The following is a 17,169-nucleotide window of genomic DNA, read 5'->3' on the forward strand; positions in this document are numbered from 1 at the left end:
AGGGAGGGAGGGAGGGAGGGACGGACGAAGGAAGGGAGGAAGGAAGGAAGGAAGGTGCTCTTTTTTCTGTATTCACCACCTCCACATTTGGTTGTATTGCCCTGAGGGGACTTACCCCTCCTGCTACCACTTGGCTGGGTGCATGACAGCCCTTCAGGGGACCATGGTGTCTGGAGCCCCAGAGTGAGTTGACCTCCAGCGGTGCCGGGCTGCCAGCGCCCACGAGGAGAGCTGCCGGCTTCAGCGGGCAGCGATGCTGTCATTTTGTGGAGTGCTAACAGCTACAGGTACTGGTCACAGGCCATTGCCCCCAGCCTTTGCCACGTAAATCCTGTAATGATTTGTATAAACTTCTGTTACATGTGTTATTTATCACTGCAAATAACTTTGCAGTGGGTTGGACCATGTGCTTTTTTCCCCCCACATGCATGCCTCAGGGAAAGGCATGGGCTGAGTGGGTGAAAGGGTTCCTGCAGTCGGATGGCCTGGGTGGGATTCCTGGCTCCCCTCCCACTTACCAGCTGTGTGGCCTTGGGCAAGCTTCTATCCCTCTCTGTGCCTCAATTTCCTCATCTGTTCATTAGGGATAATAATAGTGCCCACCTCAAAGGGGGGCTGGAAGGATTACGTGAGTGCAGGTACTAGGAACTGGAGACAATCAGTGACCATAACCCTGCCCGCAGGAGCTCTCATTCCAGGGAAGGGCAAGAAACATGAAACATAACAAACCATTAATATAGAAGGTCAGCAGGTAAAGGTACCTATTTAAAAAAGAACAAGGTAAGGGGATTGAAAGTGATAGAGCAGAGGGTTACACTCTCCAGTAGGGTGGTCAGGTGAGTGCTCAGTGAGGAAGATGCCATTTGAACAAAGACTTGAAGAAGGCGAGGGTGTGATATTTCCCAATTTCAGGAAGAGGGAACAGCGTATGCAAAAGCTCTGAGGTAGGCATGTGCTTGTTCAGGCAACAGCAAGAAAGTCAGTGCTTCTGGGGCAGAGTGAATGGGAGGGGAAGATGAGGTCAGTGAGTTAACATGGGTCCAGATCACGCAGAACCTGGGGGACATAGTAAGGACGCTGGCTTTTACTCTTAAGTGTGATGGGAGCCAGCGTGGGCTCTTGAGTAGAGGAGTGAAAAGATTGGACTTACATTTTAAAAATGTCACTCTGGCTGCTGCATGGAGGATGCATCAGAGGAAATCAAGGGCAGAAGAAGAGAGATTCGTTAGGAGGTCACTGCAGTGACCCTGGTGAGGGGCCATGAGGCTGGGTGACGCTTGGCACATCTACCCCAGGTCACCCCTCTTAGGGGAGAGGAATCAGAAGTCTTTTTTTGGTCAGGGCACTCAGCAGGCAACACTCAGGTTGGCTGTGGAGCCATGCCCAGTTTAAGGATGGGTGACATGGTTTCCTGAAGCTCCTTAGCCCTGTAGGACACAGACAGTTTTCTCCTACCAGGCTCCAGGTCTGTCCATCCCACCCTGGCTGTCCTCCCTGCCCTCCACCTGCCCTGCCAATCCCAGCCAGGCTCAGCAGACTGTGGCTTTCCCCCACCAGTACCTGGCCCACAGCTGCCCTCAGGGGCCTGGAGGAGAGTATGTCTGAGGTCTGATCCACTTGGATCATTGGTCTGGGATTTGGACCACTTCTGTTGACAGGGCCATGCTCCCTCCAGTTGCTCTAAGGAAGAATCCTTTAATGCCTCTCCCCAGCTTCTGGTGGTCGACGGCAATCCTTGGTATTCCTTGGCTTGTAGCTGCGTCCCTCCAATCTGCCTCTGTCTTCACATTGCTATCTTCCTTCTGTATGTGTGTGTGTGTGACTTTGTATGTCTCCATATCTGGTTCTCCTTATAAGGTCACCAGTCACTGAATTAGGGCCCACCTTAATACAGTATGATTTCTTAACTTGAGGACATCTGCAAAGACCCTATCTCCAAATAAGGTCACATTTACAGGGACCACAGATTAAGACTTCAACATCTCTTTTAGGGGGAATAATTCAAATCAGACCACCATTGTCTCCCAGCCTCCTCCTTGGTCCTTCTGCATCAGCCTCTGCCTGTCTCCTCCAGTTTTCTCCCTGTAGTCAGAGATCTTTCTAATCCATCTGGAAGAGCCACTTTCTTGCTTTTCACCCATCCATGGCTCCCCAGTGCCCTCCCAATAAGGTCTATAATCCTTAGCTTGTAATTTAAGGGCCCTGCTGGTCTGGTCCTTGCAAATGTCTCTCTTCTCCCTGTGTTTGAACTCTTTGTTTTAGCTCAGTGGTCTCACCACTGGCTGCCCATTAGCATCAACTGGAGACTTTCAACAAACACCCATGCCTGGGCCCCAGGACTCATTAATCAGGTGCTCTGCGGGTAGAGGCTGGCCGCCATGTGCTGTGAAAAGCTCCCGGGTGATTGCAATACAAAGTCAGGGCTGAGAACCAATGCTGTACAAGTGGTTCTCACACTGGGAGACTCAGAACCCTGGGGGGCTTTTTAATATCCCACTTCCCAGTTTCTGATTCAGTGGGCTGGGCGGGGCCAGAGAATTTTGCTTTTCTAATAAGCTCCCAGGTCATGCTGCTGCTGCTGCTGGTGTTGCACCAGTTTCTCAACCTCAGCACTATTGATATTTGGGCTCATCATAGTGGGGGCTGTCTTGTGCATTGTAGGATGTTTGGTGGCATCCTTGGCCTCTACCGTTAGATGCCAGTAGCATCTCCCCACACACCTGTGATAAGCAGAAGTATCCCCAGACATTACTAAATGTCTCCTGGGGGCCCAAACTGACCCCAGTTGAGAATCGGTGGGCTCTGCCAAACTATTGGTAATTCTCATAAGTGCCTCAGGGCCTTTGCATATGCTACTTTCTTCCTAAGTCTCTCTCTGATTACCTCTTGCTGGCTTGTCAGCTCTCCCAGCTTGGCCCCTGAGAGGCCTCCTCTGACCATCACATGCCCGCCACCCCACATAGCATCATCCCACTCTCCCTTGTCTCCATCCTGTTGCCCCGAGTATCCCTCCTACTTCTTCTGTCCAGGCCTCCATAATAGCACTCCATTTAGACCAGTTACCTACCCATTTGAAAAGTACTTACTTAACAATGAGGCACTTATTAACTTTTTCTCTTTATAAGAATAAGTCATTGTACATTATAGAAAATAAATGTACAGCAAAATTCCTCTCCATCCATTCAGCAAATATTTATTGTGCCCCTACTATGTGTCAGTATTATGCCAGGTGCTGAACATATAGAGGCAAGTAAACCATCATGTCATCCTTGGTACAGTGACTTACATATCATGGAACTGGGGGAAGAAAAAATTATTCTTCTTTTTCTATTCCCAGAGAAAGCGACCATTAGCATTTTGCTGTATGTGCCTCCAGGATCGTTTCCCCATAAAATTTATACTTATACATATAAATATACATTTAAATAGTATGTATCTTTAAAATACAGTGCCAGACCCATATATATTACCCTGTAACTTGCTTTCTTCACTTAATAATTTTTTTTCACTTGAGAATTGATTGTGAGCATCGTGTCACATCCATACATCTTCTATAAAACCACTCACAAAATACCAAGAAGAGGTGGGAGGTATTTTTCCAGGGCTCAGCTGTTCCAGGGCCAGTTATTTCTGTTCTTGAAAAGAAAGATGAGGACAGGTGTGGTTGTGGGTGGGAACAGAGGGAGCGCATCCTCACTCAGTGTTGGCTGCCCCCTAAGATACAGCCCCTCCTGTTCAGGATCTGCTCCCCTCCACATACACCCGAGGACCCCAGCCACTCCTTCAAGGTGGGGGCTGTTATCCTCTGATGCTGGCATTATTGTTTTAATGGGGGACATTGAAGCAGGGAACACGAATGCCCCTGGGATGGGTAACACACCCTAAGTAGGCAGTTGTCTCGGTTACCAAGTTGGTTCTCAAGAGTCTAGCACTTGAATCAGAGATCCGAGAAGTAAAGGCAAAAAGTGTCAAAACTGGGCTTCCAGAAGAAACTAATACAACACTGTAAAGCAATTATACTCCAATAAAGATGTTTAAAAAAAAAACAAACTGGGCTTCCAGAGCTCCTGAGCCCAGCCTCACCTGCTGTTAACTCCTCCCACCTCCAACTCCAGATCACCATTTCAGCACTGATGCTCCCTCTGTCATTTTATACTTCTGGGTCTCGCATGTATCTTCCCCTCTGCCCTGACACATTTTGGCCCAGAACTGGCTGATGAACTTCTAAGCCTTTTCCCACCGCTGCTTTCAAATGTGGAGATCTGTGTCTAGTTATAAATCTGTACTGTAGAGGGGGAGGAGGAGAGGGAGAGAGAGAGAGATAGGAGAGAGAGGGAAAGAGAGAAGGAAGGAGGGAGAAAGAGAGACAGAGATATAGAGACAGAAAGAGATATCTAAAAGGATTGTTTGCCAAAAAATTTTTTGAGTGATTATCCTTGGGGAGAGGGGCTTTGGGATTTTACTTTCAATTTTGAATCTGAAAATTATTATTGTTTTAGTCCATTAATAAATGTAATTTTTCCAAAGACCATATGACTATCACAAAGCAACATTCAGCGGTGACTCCCTTTCAGGACCCCTTTCCTCAGAATGTGCACACCTTCCCCTGAGGTGGAGGGGCGAGGCCAGCCATGGGGAGTTGTCAGAGGACAGGGCCCATGTCCCATCTGTCTCGGTCTCCAGTGACCTGCACAGAGCCCGCCAGGACAGAGTGAGCCTTGTAAATGTCTGTTTAATGAACAGAGGAAGGAAACTCATTATAACACCATGTATCGTCCAGGTTAAATAAGGGAAAGGATTATTATAGCAATGATGCTGCAATGTACCCTCAATTAGGCACGGCCATGAGGAGTGTCTGCCACCAACTAAGGGATCATTGAGAGGCAATTGGACCTTCTCCGGAGCGCCGTTCACTTTGTTTGTTTGTATTTTAGTTGTTTGAGATTTCCTGCTCATCCCTGCCCTTTTTAAAAATTGTTTTTAGGGAAGGTACACTGACTAACCTCTCGATTGTATTTGGTTGAAGTTCATAATTAAACCAGTTGATATCTGTTTTTAATTAATTTTTCCTGGAGTATAGTTGCTTTACAATGTTGTATTAGTTTCTGTTATATAGCAAAGTGAAACAGCTATATGTATACATATATCCCCTCTTTTTTGGATTTCCTTCCCATTTAGGTCACCACAGAGCATTGAGTAGAGTTCCTTGTGCTATACAGTAGGTTCTCATTAGTTATCTATTTTATTTTATATAGTAGTGTATATATGTCAATCCCAATCTCCCAATTAATCCCACCCCCCCCTTCCCCCCTGGTATCCATACGTCCATTCTCTACATCTGTGTCTCTATTTCTGCTTTGCAAATAAGTTCATCTGTATCATTTTTCTAGATTCCACGTATGAGCAATATGATACGATATATGTTTTTCACTTTCTGACTTATCTGTATGACAGTCTCTAGGTCCATCCACGTCTCTGCACATTGCAAAATTTCGTTCCTTTTTATGGCTGAGTACTATTTTGTGTGTGTGTGTGTGTGTGTGTGTATCACACCTTCTTTATCCATTCTTCTGTTGATGGACATTTGCTTCCATGTCCTGGCTATTGTAAATAGTGCTGCAGTGAACACTGGGGTGCATGTATCTTTTTGAATTACGGTTTTCTCTGGGGCCAGTTGGTTTCCTAACAGAAGGGATGACCCTGCCGTGAGCAGCGGTTCTCAAGGAGTGTTCCCTCGATTTGCAGCATCAGCACTGCTGCCTGGGAACTTGTTAGAAATGCAGATTCTTCGGCTGCCCCTCAAGCCTCTGAATCAGAAACTGGGGTGGGACCCAGAAATCTATTTTTCAACAAGTCGTCTGGGTGATTCTGTTGTTTGCTCAAGTGTGAGAACCACTGACTCAGAGGTTAATCCTGTGGATTCTGGTGCTTTGCCTCAAATTCTGGGTGATGCCACTTTACTGGCTGTGTGTCCTCGGGCAAGTCCTCTCTGTGCCTCCGTGACCTCATCTGTAATATGAGGTATCAACAATGCCCATCTCACAGGTGGTGAGGATGGGCTGAAATAATGTATGCAGAGCACTAGCACAGCGCCCACACTTCATCCAAGCAAATGCTGCCTGTTGGCGTATTTCATGGAGTAGAAGCTGCCTTTGATTGTCAGATTCATTCAGATTTCAGATTGTGAATGTAGGGGAAAAGTTTGTCTTAAAACAGTGTTTTTCAAACTTCAATGTGCTCACATATCACCTGAGATGTTGGAATGCAAATTTTGACTGAGTAGGGCTAGGGCCAGAGATTCTGCTTTTCTAGCAGGCTCTCAGGTGAAAGGATGCAGCTGGTCCATGGACCACACTTTGAGTACGGATTGCATCTAGTATCTGGGGCTCGTACTGGGCTCGCATGATGAGCTGGCAACGGTCGTGGGCTGGTCCTGGTGAGGTTGGCAGAGCAGGATGTAGGGCATTTTGACTATCCACCTCTGGCCAAAATTACAGTGATCTTTGGAGTGAGAACTGGAGATGCGAGTTTGAGCCCCTTCTGTGGCCACTTACCACTCTAGACCACATCCCTCCCATCTCCCACCCTCAGCATCTTATCTGCCATGTAGACCACTCAATGGCCTTTCCTAGGGCAGGTGAGGAGAATCAAATACTCATTTTCTCAGAGAGTGATTTGATGACAAACTTTCCTTGGAATCATGGATTTGCCAGAGTTTAAAAATAATGAAAAGAGATGGGAATTTAAAGGAGTCAGGGCAAGCTGATGCTGATGGAAGATGGCGGGCTATTACTGTTATTGTTATCATCATCAGTGTTATTGGTGCGGGTGATAAGCCCTGGGCTGGGGCTCTCCCTTTACCACCAGCCCCAGGGATGTTCCGCTCTTCAGAGTCGCACTGGAATTCTGTCGGCTCCAGGGGACCCCGTCGGGCCAGCCTTCTGGGTGGGCTCAGTCCACTGAGGGCTGTACAGAGGGAGCGCTGAAGCCTCAAATCCCTATTACTCCTATTATCCTTTTCACAGCTACTCGCAGATTTGGAGACACCGCTCACTTCCAAGGGGACGGGACAGGGCTGGAGAGAAGAGGGGTCATGCACGCTCATTTCCAGAGTAAACAAAGAACACTATGGGGGAGAGGAAAAATGCCTCTTACTCCCCCTCTCCTGACACATGTGCACAGAACACACACACACACACACACACACCCCACACACACACAAACTGCCCCAGCCTGCATGTCACCATCAATCAGCTCCCTCCCACTTGCTGTTTGCAGGCAGAGTTCCCTACAGATGTGCTGAGGGGGGTGGGCTGGAAGAAGGAGAAGAAGGTGGAGCTGGAGGCTGGGGAGGGAGGGGAGGCAGAGATATCCTCAAAGAGTTAAAACCTTGCCTTGCCAGACTGTGAATTCGCCTCGACTCTCCCCCACCCCCCTCAATCCAGCCAAACAACAGCTTGACATTTTCCATCCTTCACGAGAAAGACAAAGACAGGAAGATATTCCCATGATCCCTTTCTGCATGCCTAACCGTGAGCTCAGGTGCCGTGGTGTTGCCCTGCGCCGGCCCCATCAACGTGAAGGGCGAACTCATCCCTTCTGCATCTTTTTCTCGCCACTGCTTGATTAATTGGCTGACTACTACGCCGGCAGAATACCTAATGCCTCTCCTTCCCCTATTCTTCCTTCACAGGTTTTTTTTTTTCCTCCTTTGCTCCATTTACATATACTTTATATTCCATAATTTTCACCCAAAAAGAAAAAAAAAAGGGGGAGCGGGCCCATCTCAGTAATTTGATGTAATGACGGCATGTCACCAAAAAGAGGAATTAGAAAAATCTGTAGGTATTTAATTTATTCTTGTTTTTTTCAAGTAGATCTCTCTGAGAGGAACATTAATATTCATGGGCCAGGAGAAAAAAGTATCCTCAATAGGAAAATTCCAGATTTTTTTAGGGGGGAGGGAGGCAGCTAAATTCAATGCATTTTTAAGCACCATTATTTAACTAATAGTGCTCGAGTCCCTCTGGTCTCCGTTCCTCCCCTTCAATGAAAATAAGCGGGTTTTAGTTTGCCTCCAAGGGCTGTGTGTGTTGGGCTGACACCCACGCAGCTGAAACAGAAAAACTGGGTTCTGTGTTTTCCTCCCCTCCTGGGAAGACTCGAATAAAGAAGAAAAACATAAATAAAGGCCTTTTCAGAGTCCCCAGGCTGGAGTTTTGAACTCCTCTGGTCTCCCCCATTGGCTGTAATCGCGTTCTGATGGCTCCATGGGCAGAAAGATTTCCCCGAGGTTTCCAGCAAGGCCACCCTCTTCTTATTAACTTGGGTTCAGGCTTTGGGCTGTTAATTAACTACTTGTTTATCAGAGTAAGTGTTGAGTTAAACCGTAATCATAATCGTTACAGGTGAAGCAGGGGGGAAAAAAACCCCAAAGCATCAGAAAGATGCTTGGAGTATGAGAACTGAGTGGAAGCAGCTTGTCTCTCTGGGGCAGGTCTTTGCAAAGGGTCTTGGGGTGGTTGGCCCTCCCAGGGATGGTGATGTTTGTGGGGGTCCAGGACCTGAGCTGGTCTAGTAGGAAGGCGGACTCTCAGCCCTGAGGACCATGTTTGGGGCACAGATGCCTCTCCCCATTTTAATCGATGCGATTGGAAACATATCTGAGTTTCTGGGCCTGGGTACAAGCCATTTGCCTATTGTGGCAATAATAATAATTACCAATAAATACCACGTATCATTATTTTGTCTTTATATACATTAAACTTTTTAAGTACAATTTTAAAGGTTACTTTCCATTTACAGTTATTACAAGATATTGGCTTTATTCTCTGTGTTGTACAATACATCCTTGAGCCTGTCTTATACCCAGTAGTTTACACCTCCCACTCCCCCACCTCTCTGTGGCCCCTCCCCACCCCACTGGTAACCACTAGTTTGTTCGCTCTGTCTGTGAGTCTTCTTCTGTTTTGTTATATTCACTAGTTTGGTGTATTTTTTTTTTTTAATCCCACATATAAGTGATACCATACAGTATATGTCATACAGTATTTGTCTTTCTCTGACTTATTTCATTTAGCATAATGCCCTCTGAGTCCATCCATGTTGCTGCAAATGGCAAACTTTCATTCTTTTTTATGTCTGAGTAGTATCCCATTGTGTATAGATAGCATTTTCTTTGTATTTTTACATTGAGGTAAAACTCACATACAATAAGCTGCATGAACACTAAGTGTATTAACTGTAATATAGATGAATATTTTACCCAGGTTCATACTCTACCCAAATCAAGACGCAGAACATTTCGAAAGCCCCCGGAAAGCTCTCCTGTGTTCCCTTCCAGTCATACGACCTGCTTCAAGGACAGCCACTCCTCTGACTTCTTGGACTACCAATGAGTTTTGCTAGTTCTTGAACTTCCTCTAAATGGAACCATACAGCATGCACTCTTTTGTGTCCAGATTTCTTTCTCAAAACCCAGAGCTTTGGAGATTGGTCCATATTGTGATATGTAACGGTAGTTCATTCTTTTTATTGCTGTGCTGTGTTCCAGCATATAAATAAACAAGGATCCAATCAGCCACTCTCCTGTCCATGGCCATATGGATGGTTTCCGGTTTGGGCTATTCTGAATAACGCTGGCATGCACATTCGTCTACATGCCTTGCGGGGGACATAAGCCCTCCTTTCTCCTCGGCATATACCCAGGCATGGAATATCTGGTCGTAGGGTAAATGTACTTTCAGCTTAAGTAGAAACTGCCAAACTGTTTTCAAAGCGCCTGTGTCCACTTTTACACGCCCACCAGCAGTGCCTGAGATTCTGGTCACTCCATATTTTCACCAACTCTTGGTAGCGTTGTCATTCCTTTTAATTTTAGCCATTTTCATGGGTGTGGGACAGGAGCAGACCTTGGCAGACACTCAGCAGGGAGAAAACAGGAGATGCTAACTCAGAGCGATACTGAGAAAGGGAATTGGGAAGGCAGTGAGACAGAGAAAGAGGAAGAGGGACAGAAGCAGAGAAACGCAGGTGGAAACCCAGACAGAGAGACAGGTGAATGAAGGGAGAGAAAAGACCCAGGAACAGAGAGGAGAGAAGGAAAGAGAGAAAGAGGAAAGAAGAAAAAAAGGAAAAGAAAAACAGAGGGGAAAGGCAGAAGCTGAGAAGGAAAGGGGTGATGTGAAGGGAGGAGAGAAAAGCAGGGGAGAGGAGGGAGCTGAGAGCAACCCTGGGCTGCGGCCCTGGGAGGGGGGCGAGTGCCGAGATGGGTCTCTTGTTATTTTGTGAAACATGTCCTTTTTTCTTTCTTTTTTTTAAAGTGCTTCTTGATATTTTTATGTTTATATATTTTAACTTGGGCCTGGCATCATGGAAAATGCATGAGGAGTAAGTGGTTTCTGGGAATGTTTTATACATGACTGGAGAATTGGGAGGATGCAGGGGGTGGGCAGGAGGGATGGAGGGCGTGGACCACTCCCTCCTTGGGTCTCTCCGGCAGGGATCCCATGGTGGACGCAGCAGGCAGGTGGTCAGAGCTGCTGGCTCTTCCCTCGAGGTTACAGGGCGGTGGATAAGTTGGTGTGGCCAGGATCCACCAGTCCTCTGACCAGGCAATCCGCGTCCCCTCCTCCAAGCCTCAGTTTCCTCCTCTGCAACTTGGCATGCTAGTAATGCCTGCTTGGAGGTGTGGTGGGCTGATCTGACCTTGTCCAGGGGAAGGCGGCAAGGTGAACTTCCTGAGTGACAGGGGTTCTCCAGGCCAGTGCTTGTCACGCTTGGCCGTGTACCTGGGGATCTTGGTAACAGGCAGATTCAGATTCAGCAATTTTGGGATGGGGTCTAAGATTCTGCATTTCTAACCAGCTTCCAGAGAATGTGGCTGGTCTCTGGACACAGGGCACTAGGAATGCTTGGGCCATCAGTGGCTTAAAGGAGAGCATGAGAAGCAAAAGGACATCTCTGGAGTTAACAAGACTCAAGAGAAGTGCAACCCTGGGCTTCAGGAATTCTTCCCTTACCCAGCCCGAAGAGAGCTAGGGGTGAGTGATGTGAGCTCCGTCTGTTCTTTTACTTTGCCCCCACCTCCCATGCTCCACTCTTAATGACTCGATCTTCTGCAACCAGAAATGCTTCCTCGTCCAATAACACAGTGGTTCTTAAATTCTTTGAGGGGGAGAGAGACTTAAAATGCCTTTGGACAATCTGGTGAAAAATTGCATACTCTCCCAAGGAACAATGCACATTCCCACGGTTCTGCGTACAATCTCGGTGTCCAGGCCTCAGTGAGTCCCATCCCTGGACTCCAGTTCAAGAACATGGGCCTACAGTCACTGCCTTCATGGAAGCTTCTACCCAGGTTTGCCCTAAACAGCATCAGCCCGTCCCCTGAGACTGGCCTCCCTGGGACTCAGGCCTTTGTTCCATTACGTAGACATGTCATGCCTTCTAGAGCTTTTATCCTAGAAGCTGGACCTTGTCTCTTTGCAAGGATGAAGGCAGCCTCCAGCAGAAGTGTAGATGTGGGGTAAGGAAGGCAAAGGCTCCAAACAGACAACCCACTCTTTCCCAAGGAGCATAAAGTTTTATAGTATCCTGAGCATCCTTCATGCTCTAGTTGGCAGGGGAAGCTGGACCTAGTAGAAAGAACTGAACTGGGAGAAGTGAGGAGTGGGTTCCTGTTATGGGCTGAGTTATGTGCCCTCAAAATTCCTGTGTTGAACCTGCAACCCCTAATGTGACTGTATTTGGAGATGGGGCCTTTAGGGAGGTCACTATGGTCAAATGCTAAATGAGGTCATAAGGGTGAGGCCCTGATCCAATAAGACTGGTGCCTTATAAGAGGAAGAGTCATCAGAGAGCTGACTCTCTCCCCATGTGCACACAGAAGAAAGGCACGTGAGGACACAGCGAGAAGGTCACCATCTGCAAGCCAGGAAGAGAGCTGTCACCAGAACTCAACCCTGCTGACACCTTGATCTTGGACTTCCAGCCTCCAAAACAGTGGGGAAATAAATTTCTGTTGTTGAAGCTGCCCAGTCTGCAGTATTTTGTTATGGCAGCTAGATCAGACTAAGACAGTTCGCATCCGTGTTCTGTCACTGGCCACCAGTGTGACCTAGGACAGGTTGCTTCCCCTCTCTGGGCCTCAGTTTCCTCATTCATAAGTTGGGATTGGGACGATGAAGCATAGGATGGGGAAATCTTCAAGGTTTCTTGCAATTCTGAGAGTTTACGAGCTCTGAAGATGCTCTTCAGGAAGGCTATGATTTATGTCACAGATGTGCAGGAGAAAAACAGTTGCATGGGAATCAATTTTCTCTTGTAAATAGGATCTTTTTTAAAAGCACTCCAGGGAGAAAAGTAGAAACAAACATTTCTAGAAGGCCTACTATGAGGCAGAAAGCACTCTGTGCAAACCTGGTTTCATTTATCTCCTTACACTAAACTTTACTTACCTTGCAAATATATTATAATCTTAATTTTTTTTTAAATATGATGCTTTGTTTCACAAAGAAAGGAACTGAATGCTCCAGAGGAACATGTGGAAAATACAAAACATAAGATGTAAAAGGGAAAATAAACCATTCCTCCAATAGGTATTTATTGAACACCCACTATGTGCCAATCACTATACAAAAACTGGGTTTCTAACCAGCTTTTAAATATATAAAATCTCTGTAAGCATAGATTCTATAACATTTAGATTGTGCAGTTTTATTTAAATTTCTATTATATTCATTTTGATATTGTGATGCAGCTAGTTCTTAATAAGCCCACCACTTTCAAGTCAGCTTTCTTTTTCCTGAATTTAAAAGTAGCACATATGTCTGTTGAAGAAGATGTGGGCATTATGGGCACATAAAAAGAAAGAAATAAAGATCGCTTGTAAGCCACCACCCAGGCTGTTTTCTATTTATGCATCCAGACTCTCAACACATATGAGTATAACCTGCTTCTACCTTCCTTCATGGGACCCCCAACTTCCTATTGATTCCCCACTCCCCCCCACCACAACTACCAGACTTACACACACTATGACGTAGAAAGCTACCTGAGGTCAATAATTTCTGTCTATTTATATCACTGCTTTATATTTAGCACCTAGAACAGTGCCTGGCACACAGTGGATGCTCCTTAAGTAACAAATATTGTATATAATGTAAAGAATGAAGGAAAATTGGGTTATCGAGAACATGCAGTTGTATAATCTGCTTTTCAGAAAGCATCAATGTGTCATAAGTGTTTTCTAGCATTATGAAACATTCTATTGTAATATAACTGATGTCGCCTTTATAGTATCCCATCATATAGATGAATCATAAATAACTTCTTTAATCTCATCTTGCAGCTGTCCAAATAACATCTCCAGAAGATCCTGGCAGCTGTTCTTTGCACACTTTGTGATAATTTTCTTGGGATAAATTTCCAGAAGTGAAATTGATGGGTCAAAAAGCAGCATATATAATGGAATATTATTCAGCCATAAAAAGGAATGAAGTATTGATGTATAGTATAACATGGATGAACCTAGAAAACAATGCTAAGTGAAAGAAGCCAGATACAAAAGATCACATATTGCACGTTTCCATTTATATGAAAATCCAGAATAGGTAAATCCATAGAGAGAGAAAGCAGATTAGTGGTTGCCAGGGGCTGGGAGGTGGGGGTTAGGGGAGTGATTGATTAATGAGTATGGGATTTTCTTTCGGGGGTGTTGAAAATACTTTGGAACTAGATAAAGGTCATGGTCGCACAGCATTGTGAATGTACCAAATGCCACTGAATTGTCTGCTCTGAAAAGCTTTATTTTATGTTATGTGAATTTTGCCTCAATTAAAAAACTAAAGCAGACACAGTTTCAAGGCCAACTTGCTATGCTGATTCATGCATTCACCAACAATGCATTTGAGTGATCATTTCCTCAAAAATTCAGTAGCACTGGTGAGTTTCTATAAACCTGGACAGGTTTACAGATGAAATGTATTGATTATCAGTGATATCAGTTTTCCTTTTCTCACTGGACTGATGGATATTTATATCCTACTTATATATTTATATTTGCCAGTCATCTCAGAGTGTTGGTCTTACTGATTTGCAAGTATGCATTTTCCACTGATGGTATTAACCCTTGTCATGTATGTCTCAGACTTTATATCCTTTTATTATTTTGCCTTTTAATTTTAACATAATTCTAACTTTTAAATTGCTGCTAGTCTACCAGATAGTGACTACCACACTGTCCCATGGCTAATCATCTCCCTGGTGATTGCCTACCAGATATTCAGTCCCACTCCCACCTTTTCCTTCCTGATACAGTCCAAATTCACCATCCTTGTCCTGCAGGTAACCTACCTCCAGCTTCACAGGTGGGCCCTGACTGACCATGCCAATCACAGTCACCCCATTTGTCTTTTCAGGGTTGGTTAAGACCTGGGTGCACAGCACAATCACAGGTGATGAGTTATAGGAGCCTCTGGGAAAGGTTGATCGACTGTTGTTGTTTATTTTTTTAAAATAAATTTATTTATTTATTTATTTTTGGCTGCATTGGGTCTTCGTTGCTGCGCGCGGGCTTTCTCTAGTTGCGGTGAGCGGGGGCTACTCTTCGTTGCAGTGCGTGAGCTTCTCATTGCGGTGGCTTCTCTTGTTGCGGAGCACGGGCTCTAGGCACGCGGGCTTCAGTAGTTGCAGCATGTGGGCTCAGTAGTTGCAGCACCAGGCCCTAGAACATGTGGGCTTCAGTAGCTGTGGCACGTGAGCTCAGTAGTTGTGGCTCACAGGCTCTAGAGCACAGGCTCAGTAGTTGTGGTACACGGGCTTAGTTGCTCTCCAGCATGTGGAATCTTCCCGGACCAGGGCTCGAACCCATGTCCCCTGCACTGGCAAGTGTATTCTTAACCACTGCACCACCAAGGAAGTCCTTGATTGACTTTTATAAAGAGGCATTCATGAGACATTGCCCCTGTTCTTTCTCTGCAGGTGGCTGGGTCAGAGAGTGATACTAGGACTTCTGCAGCCATCTTGTGTCCATGAGGAGAGCCAGACCAGGGACAAAGTGGACATGCAGGGAAGGACACAGAGGAGTAGATCCAGACCCCTGGAGGCATCCCATCAGTGCACCCTCCCCCTGGGCTTCCCACGAGGTAAGATAATAGATGTCCTGAGCCTTGCAGGCATCCAAGTTGGTTGCCTATTACCTGCAGCTGAGAGTATCCTAAACCACCAAACTCCATTTAGAAGCAGCTATTTCCTTGTTTGCTTTTTTAAAAAATGTATAAACCAACCACTCCCATAAATGCCTTTTTAAAATAAAACTTTCTATAATTTGACATGTATCCTCAGGTTAATTCCCAGAAGTGGAATTATAGGATGAGAGAGTATTAATTTTTAAAGTTGCTTCATTCACATTTTCATCTGCCTTCCAGTTGGCGGCTCTACAGGCTTAATCAGTCTCCCAGCCAGAAATTAGGGAACAGGGGTTTGAACCAAGGCCTTCTGATACCACATGCAAAGTTAGATATTAAAGGAGAGCTGGCCTTTAGTCCTGATTAAGTTCCTCCAAATCTGAAATCATGGGTAATGAATTCCCTTTGCCTGAATAAAGCACCCCCTGGGGAGCCAAACCTGGCTGTCATGCTTTTCTGTGCCTTCCACTTCATTATGGAGAATTCTAGAATGTCAGGATTGGGGAGGACTTTAATGGTCCGAGTTGGGGTGGGGTGGGTCAAGACCCCCATTGCTAACCTCGTGAAATGTATGGACCATCTCTTAGAAAAGTTTATGCCCATCTGTATTAGTGCCCCGGGGCTGCTGTAACAAAGTACCACAAACAGGGTGGATTAGAACAACAGAAATTTATTGTCTCACAGTTCTGGCAGTGGGAAGTCTGAAATCAATGTGTCAGCAGGTTGGTGCCTTCAGAGGTGGGGAGGAAGAATCTGTTCCATTGCTCTCCCAGGTTCTGGTGGCCTCAGGCGTACCTTGGCTCATAGGTGGCCTTCTCCCTGTATCTTTGCGTCATCTTACCTCCATCTGTCTCTGTGTCCAAATTCCCCCTTTTATAAGGACACGGTCATCTTGGATGAGGGCCCATCCTCATGACCTCATCTTAACTCAGTCATCTGCAGAGACCCAATTTCCAAATAAGATCACATTCACAGGTCCTGGGGGGCTAAGACTTCATCGTCTTTCAGGGGGACACAATTCAACCCATAACACCACCCAAACACGTGAGATTGTGCATAAAATATCAGGGGTAATGAACCCACTAAGGTTTATCTAGGGACCCCCAAGATGAGACTCTATTCTATCATGACCTCTTCACTTTAGAGTGAAAGATGGGAAAACAGTGACGGGAAAACCGAGGCCCAGAGAGGGAAAGGCGCGGCTCCAGGTTCTCACCGCAGTCGTGGGATGTGCCGGGGCTGGAGCCCACACCTCCTTGGCTTTCACATGGCATCTCACCAGGATCCCAGCCCTCGATAGGCCCAGTCCTCTGGCAGCCACAGAACCTGAGCCAAGCTGTAAAGGGACAGGTGGCCAGACTTTGAGGGAGGTAGAGAGGAGCTGGCGGGGACTGGGGGTGCCTGCCAGGGTCCACCTCTTCCCTAGCAGACAAAGGAGGCTAGAACATTGGGAGTCAGAGCGCAGGAATGGGGCACATCCCAGGGAAGCCAGAGCTTGTGAAAATCGATGCAGGTCATGGAAAGCGTGGGAGAGGAAGCTCGCTCCCGTTGCAGACTCTTCAGGGTGACGATAGGGTGGATTCTGCCTTCAGTTCCCATTGGCAAGGCCCCTGGACATTTAAGGGGGCAGCCAGGAGGGGGCCGAGGAGCCCTCCTCTCTGCTGCCTGTGCCAGCTGCCCATCCATAGGAAGCCAGAGTGTCAGCCCTCCTGCCCCCCGATGCCAGCCCAGAGGTGCCAAGGCACCAGGCGCAGCAAAGCCAGCTGGCAGTTTATCGGAGAGCCAATGGCCCGACGGCCGGCCCATCTGCTCCTCACTGCCAGCTGCATGCCTGTGTGAGGGGGGCCGGCAGCCCATCCAAGTGGCCGAGGTGCCAGCCACTGGGTGCTTTGGGCCAGCTGGCAAGCTGGCAGGACTGGCCAGCGTACCCATCTGCCAGCCGGTGCCAGATGAGCGTGCAGGGGAACTGGGCCTGGGGACC

At 46.6% G+C, this 17,169-nt stretch overlaps 1 long non-coding RNA gene across 5 annotated transcripts in view; it reads left to right on the top strand.

The window, feature by feature from the left end:
* Window positions 1–17,169, top strand: part of LOC130704626 (uncharacterized) — a 298,014-nt gene that overhangs the window by 142,474 nt on the left and 138,371 nt on the right. For all 5 annotated transcript variants that reach the window (XR_009005074.1, XR_009005072.1, XR_009005070.1 and 2 more), the window contains exon 2: window positions 14,983–15,146. This is a non-coding gene — a long non-coding RNA (uncharacterized LOC130704626). The remainder of the gene's footprint in view (window positions 1–14,982; window positions 15,147–17,169) is intronic.

The sequence above is a fragment of the Balaenoptera acutorostrata genome, chromosome 13 (assembly GCF_949987535.1).
Source record: "Balaenoptera acutorostrata chromosome 13, mBalAcu1.1, whole genome shotgun sequence".
In the NCBI taxonomy this organism is placed as follows: Eukaryota; Metazoa; Chordata; class Mammalia; order Artiodactyla; family Balaenopteridae; genus Balaenoptera; species Balaenoptera acutorostrata.